Consider the following 7,592-nt stretch of genomic DNA (forward strand, 5'->3'; position numbering starts at 1 on the left):
TGCCGACAATCTCCCACTTGAAGATTAGATTGTAACAATCATATCTTCACACCATTCTTTCTACCTTGCACTTTCCATGTCGCTTACGTCTCTATCAGGCCACAGGAAGATCGACACCAAGTAAACTTATCAACATTGATTACCTTTGTTAGGAAATCTGCTACGTTGTCCGTGGTATGGATTTTCTGCAAATCTACTGTCCCTTCTTCCACCTTCTCTCGGATGAAATGGTACTGCACTCGTATGTGTTTCGTCCTTGAATGAAAGACAGGATTCCTTGCTAGATGCAAGGTACTCTGACTGTCACAAAACAAAGAGACAAACTCTTGTTTGTGCCCGAGCTCCTCCAATAGCATTTTCAACCAAATTGCTTCTTTACTGGCTTGTGTAGCTGCTACATATTCTGCTTCTGTTGTTGACGTAGCCACAACTGCTTGCAGTTTTGAAACCCAGCTTACAGCTCCTCCAGCAACTTTGAACACATATCCTGTCGTAGATTTACTTTTATCCAAATCCCCTGCATAGTCAGAATCCACATACCCGTTGATAAGAAAGTCTGATCCTCCATAACATAATGCAACATTTGAGGTCCCCTTGATGTATCTTAGGACCCTCTTCACACAGTTCCAATGCTCTCTGCCTGGATTCGCCATGTACCGACTAACTACTCCCACTGCTTGCGCAATGTCTGGTCTTGTACATATCATAGCGAACATTAGACTCCCCACCGCTGATGCATACGGTACTCGAGACATCTCCATCCTCCCTTCTTCATTGCTAGGACTCATACTTGAGGATACTTTGAGATTAATAGGAAGAGGGGTAGAAATTGGCTTACAATCTTGCATGCTGAAACGTGACAAGATTTTCTTTAAATAATTCTTTTGAGAAAGCCAAATCTTCCTATTACCTCTGTCTCGGTGAATTTGCATCCCTAGAATCTTGTTTGCTGGTCCCAAGTCCTTCATTTCGAATTCCCTAGCCAGTTGTGCCTTCAATTCATCAATATGATCTTTGTTGGGGCCTGCGACCAACATGTCATCTACATACAACAGCAATATAACAAAGTTATCTTTTCCAAACCTCTTGAAATATGCACAAGGGTCTGCATTCAGTCTGTTGTATCCAAGGCACATGATGAAGGAATCAAATCTCTTATACCAACACCTTGGCGCCTGCTTTAAACCGTATAGAGATTTGTTCAACCTGCAAACCAAGTTCTGATTCTCTTTGTCTTCAAATCCTTCAGGCTGGAGCATATATATCTCTTCTTCAAGATCTCCATGAAGAAAAGCCGTTTTCACATCTAGCTGCTCTAGATGTAAGTTGAATGTAGCACACATCGCCAAAACTACACGAACTGTTGTTAGTCGAACCACAGGTGAAAATATTTCATTGAAATCAATACCTTCTTTCTGAGCATATCCCTTCACCACCAGTCTTGCACGATACCGCTCCACTTGATCGTCACCATTCCTTTTGATTTTGAAGACCCATTTGTTACCAATTGGCTTCCTTCCTTGTGGTAGTGGCACAAGTTCCCATGTATTATTTTTATGGAGAGCTTCTATTTCTTCCTGCATTGCTGCCGTCCATTGAGAAACATCTGAGCTGTTTATCGCCTCCTGAAAGGTTGATGGCTCACCATCCTCTGTTAGAAGGCAGTATGCAACATTCCCTTCCATAACATAATCTGAGTGCCAAGTGGGACGTCTTCTTTCACGGTCTGATTGACGAGTTGTTGGAGCTCTGGAGCGTTCTGGTTCTGGTTCCTCGTGCGCCGGTTCTGCTTCAGAAGAATCTTGTTCAAATTCCTCCTCTACCTGTATCTGAATAGTTTCTGGCTTTTCTTTTTCCGTGCTATCATCAACTTCTCCTCTTTGTAGCCTGTCCTCTACAAAGATAACATCCCTGCTGATGACAACTTTGTGGGCAGTGGGATCCCACAAGCGATACCCCTTTACTCCATCAGCATACCCCAAGAATCTACATTTCCTGGACTTCGGATCCAACTTTGTAATTTCCTGGGCATTGTACATTGCATACACAATGCTTCCAAATATATGGAGGTTTGAATAATCAACAGGCTTACCAGTCCACATCTCCATTGGTGTCTTCAGCTCGATTGCAGTTGATGGAGCTCGATTCACCAAATAACAGGCGGTATTGACTGCTTCTGCCCAGAATGATTTTTCTAAGCCCGCAGCCCTCAACATTGCTCTTGTCCTTTCCAGCAAGGTTCTGTTCATCCGCTCTGCCACTCCATTTTGTTGAGGAGTGTATGCCACCGTGAACTGCCTTTTGATGCCTTCCTTCTTGCAGAAGTCATCAAATTCCTCACTTGTATATTCCCCTCCATTATCTGTCCTGAAACACTTGATCTTCTTCCCGGAATCAAGTTCCACCCGTGCTTTGAAGGCTTTGAAAGTCACAAACACATCTGACTTTCTCTTGATAGGGTACACCCAGCATCTCCTAGAGTAATCGTCGATGAATGAGACAAAATACTTTGCCCCTCCTAGGGATGGAACCGGTGCTTGCCACACATCAGAGTGAACAAATTCTAGAACAACCTTGCCTCTAGAATTTGATGTGCTGAATTTAAGACGGTGCTGCTTACTTGTTATACAATGCTCACACAAAGGAAGTGATACCTTTGTTAACCCCGGAAGTAGCTTTTGCTCCACAAGAATCTTCATTCCTTGTTCTGACATGTGCCCAAGTTTCTGATGCCATAGCAGCGTAGAGTCTGGACTACATGCGGCAACCGATGCCTCTGCTTCTTGAAAAGTCTCTCCCTTCAGCATGTATAGATTTGCAGCTATCTTCTCCCCTTTCATCACCACAAGCGCTCCTTGGAAAATCTTCATGATTCCTTTCTGTGTTTCAATCTTGGTTGCACTATTATCCAATATTCCATAGGATAATAGATTTTTCTTCAGGCCCTTCACGTGCCGCACATCCTGAACAGTTTGGACTGTTCCATCGTACATCTTCAGCTTGATGGTTCCAATGCCGATAATCTCCAAGGCATGATCGTCGCAGCTGTACACAGATCCTCCTGAGATTGGTTCATAATGATGGAACCATTCTCTCCTTGAGGTCATGTGATATGTGGCTCCCGAGTCTATAAGCCATATATCCGCGAACCTTTTTCTGCCTTCCCTGGCTATTGATGCTTCGCAACAGAGAGCACTTCCATCATCCGAGGTACTTGCAACATTTCCTTGAGGATTGGAATTCTGAGGTAAATTCCAACAATCTTTCTTCAAGTGACCCTTCTTTCCACAGTTGTAACACTTTAAATTCTTCTTACTTGATTTTGATCTACCACGACCACTGCTTTGGCCACGTTCTGTTGACCTTCCTCTCATCACCGTTAACGCCTCTGCCTGTTGCAGATTGACTTGTCTGTCTTCCTTGTTCTTGCGCCGACTTTCTTCTTCAAGAACCGCAGCTGCAACATCATCGAAGACTAGATAGTCTGTAAGGATGTTGTTTGTTAAGTTGATGATGAGCTGATCATACGAATCAGGTAGACTCTGAAGTAGAAGTTCCGCACGCTCCTGTGGCTCTATTTTACAGCTTAGAGATGTAAGCTAGGAAAATAGAGTATTCAGCGTATTTAAGTGTTCCGTCACTGAAGTAGATTCTGACATACGAAGAGTATATAATTTCCTCTTAAGGAAAATTTTGTTGTGCAGTGACTTGGCCTCGTACAACCGGTTGAGGTGATCCCAAATCTCCTTGGCCGTCTTCTTCTCCTCGATGCTTGACAATACTCCATCTGCTATTGATAGGTATAGATCCGCCATAGCATCCTCGTTCATCTCGCTCCATTTTTTGTCATCAGTAAAATCCACCGGCCTTTCACTGATAGCCGCTAGATAGTTTTCTTTCCTCAGGATAGCCTTCACCTTCAATTTCCACAATGAGAAATTTTTCCCATTGAATTTTTCAATCTCAAATTTCGCTGCCATATTGTTCTTGAAACAAATTCTGAACAATATATCTGAAGGCTCTGATACCAATTGTTGCGCCCGCGGAAGTGGGATAGATCAGATTGCAACAATAATTTGAGAAAGAAAAATAAATGAGGCACAGATTTTACGTGGAAAACCCCTAAACAAATTAGGGTAAAAACCACGGGCAAGGGTAGAAGAATTTCACTATGAGAAAATAGGAGTTACAACCACTCTCTAACTAACAAGGAGAAAACAAGGATAATTCTCTCTTGCTAGGAAGGAGAAATACACTCAACAAACTCTCTAATATCTCTAGTATATGAGGGAAGAATAGAATGATTTGGGATGACTAGAATGACAAATGACCTCCCTATTTATAGTTGTAGATTTGGGGTCATTTTGTAATTAGCCTAAAATGTAAGGACCAAACAATAAATATTTTGTTCAACAAAGTTTGGCTACCTAACATTCTTGTTCAAAGTTGATATTTGCCTAATTATGGCTGCTGCAACATTGCCTAATTCTGCCGACAAATTCTTCCCTGACACTCGAACCCACCCCCTCCCATGTAGGGGTGCAACCGGGTGCCACTAGACCACAATGTCTTTGGCAGAATTGAATTGTTTTTATTCTTTGAGAAATTAAAAGTTTCATTTTTGAATAAAAAATTTCCCAACAAATTACCAATTAGTATCCTATTCAAAGTTACAGAGTTGGCATCTATATGTGATTATTAGGGGTTGATTTGATATCCAATTATGATTATGATTGTAAAATAAAAGAAAAAGATAAACAAGAAAATTTATGTCATACATGGCTCACTGAGGGAGATGCTAGGACCAGTAGGATGAAGGCACCATGACTACTACATTCAAATATAGATGAAGAAGTTTCTATGACTCTATCCAGATTTTGACAGAGATGGTGATAGCTTCTTCAATTAGATTTGGATGAAACGCCATGGTTGACTAATCGATGACTATAAGCCATTTATTGTTGAATTTTTTTTTTATGAATAATTTTGTTTAATTTTTAAAATAATCACACTTAGGATCTTATGGGATGTGACACTAAATGAAAGATTTTTTATTTATTTTTTTTGCTCATTAGTCCCATGCCTCCCGGAGCGAACGTGGGTGGACCCCGGACCATTAAACGGACGAGAAAAAGACCCTGTAAATTTACCAAAAAAAAAATAGTACTAAAACTAGGAGGTAATTAATTAGTAAAAAGTGGCATTTGTACCCTTTTTCCAGTTTAATTAAGTGTTAAATTTGGAAAAAAAAATGTTAATTTGATGATTCATTTAACCCTAATTATCTCTTTAATTTCTTTTACAAAAACAGTCATAATGATTGAAACTTCTTATCCAATGTTTGATCAACTAACATCCCCGTTTTGTGTGAATGATTTTTTGTGAAGAGTGGATATTTCTGATCAATATGGACTAATTGAAAACAATAAACTAGAAACACTCATCATGAATTTTTTTTTAATAACTCATAATTCTTTATACCTATATGTATTTCATCAAGTGCCTTAAGTTTTTTTTTTTTTTTTTGGGCATAAATCTTCAAAAGTGTCCATTGATTTATAAAATTGAAAACAAATCTTTTCAAAATCTACAATATAATTATTGTAATTTTTCTTAACTATATTAGAAATAGTCAAGAATTTGTGATCTAGTGGCACTCGATTGCACTCCCATATGAAAGGGGTGTGTTCGAGCCTCAGTGAAGGTAATATTGACTCTTTGTACTTAGATGACACCTCCCTCTGTAGCTCTCTTTAAGTACTGTTGACTCTCTAGGTTGCAACAGATAGAGAAAGTCAATAGTACTAAAAAAAAAAGCACAATTCCAAATTAATATAAGTGTCTCCACATCATGATTTAGTTTAGAAAAAATAATTTAAACCCCCATAGACGTTTGATCGAAATTGTATGGACCCCACGTGCAATTTTAGACTTTATCTTAACATCGTTAGTAACAGTAGTTCAGCGGATAAGGATTAGGTTTCGTATGTTTTTTTTTATTATGAATTTGGTGTTTAAAGTATTTTGCTGAAATGATTCTGTTCTAGAAACTCATGTAATGCCCTCAATAATGCAATATTGTCTGAGTGGAAACGTACAAATGACAATGGAAATAGGGTGATTATCGTTATAACTAATCTAATCCGGTTTAATATTTTATTTTTATTATTCTTGTCCTTTATGGTTATAACGTGATTTGCAATCACACCCTTACATCATCAGTAAATTATACTAGCGACCATACTTCACATGCATTATGATGTAAGCGACAGATAAATGTTTATTTTTAATATACTAAATGTTCATTTTTAATATATATTAAATTTTTTTTTTTTGATAATATACTTAAAAATGAACATTATTTAAACAAAAAAAAAAACTTTCAGAAAATGAACTTCAATAATGCGCCAATGAACCTAGCTTATGCCAATAGTCCATCTTGTAAGGTAAATTATAGTCTTCCTTGTATAATGATATCCCCATCTGATATTTTTTACTCCAAGATTAATTGATTTATTGCAAAATTCATCAATTTATAACAATATATCTCATCCATGAAGTTAAAATTTTATAAATATCAATAATATGGTTTGCCTAATCCACATTGAAGAATGCAATCATTCTTGACACAGTTTTTTAAGAAATTAAATAAACTATGAGTTCCTTCACAAAATTTTCATCAGAAAAGTGAAAAGTTGAGAGCTACATAAAACAAAAACAAAAACAAAAAAAATAAAAGAAATAAGCCACTGCTATTTAGTGTGATATATGACACATTTGTTACCATTTCAAATGGGTAGTCACAGAATTAAACCTCGGTAATGGGACATTGGTTCTTTGAACGGAAAAAGATTAAAAAGTATAGAACGAATAAATACTAACTAGAAAAGAATCATGGGTGTTCAAAAACAAAAGGAAAAGGAATATAAAATATTTTCTTTAAAGAGAAAAAAAAGTAAAAAGTTAGTAATCTTAAAAGTATATCTTATTTTGAGATGAATTAAAAAGAAAAGCATAACAAATAAAGTGAGACAAAATGAGTACAATATAAGGATTAATTTACATTATAGTTTTCACTTTAATTTGTAGTTTATGTGCTTTAGAATATTTCATGACACTAATAGTAGTTAATTACAGTTACAGTATATAATTTATTTTTCACTATTTTGTCGAGCAATAGTGTGAATCATAGGTTAGAGAATTTCGGCATTTTGTGGATAAGGAGCAAATGTTTTCGTTCAAATGTTGAAATAAAAATGACAAAAATTGGCAAGACCAGGGTGCCTGCCACAGTGCCACTTCTGGAAGTAAAAGGCAAGGAATCCGAGTCATCAACACCTAGAGTTTATCACTTTATCCGCCACGTGTCAATATCTTGACCTTTGATCTTCCATAACATCCCACTTTCTGATAAATTTGCCCATTCATGGGACCCCACCTGAAGTCACTGCTGTCTGCCACTGAGATAAAAGTTGAAATTGCAATGATTGAGGCTCTAATTAACGTCCTATGCATCATTCTTTGGTGGCAGTTTCCGTTTCGACAGCCGTAAAATTACCTGTTCTCTACTTTTTCGTCTTGTACTATTGAGC

Source organism: Ipomoea triloba, chromosome 15 (assembly GCF_003576645.1).
Source record: "Ipomoea triloba cultivar NCNSP0323 chromosome 15, ASM357664v1".
In the NCBI taxonomy this organism is placed as follows: domain Eukaryota; kingdom Viridiplantae; phylum Streptophyta; class Magnoliopsida; order Solanales; family Convolvulaceae; genus Ipomoea; species Ipomoea triloba.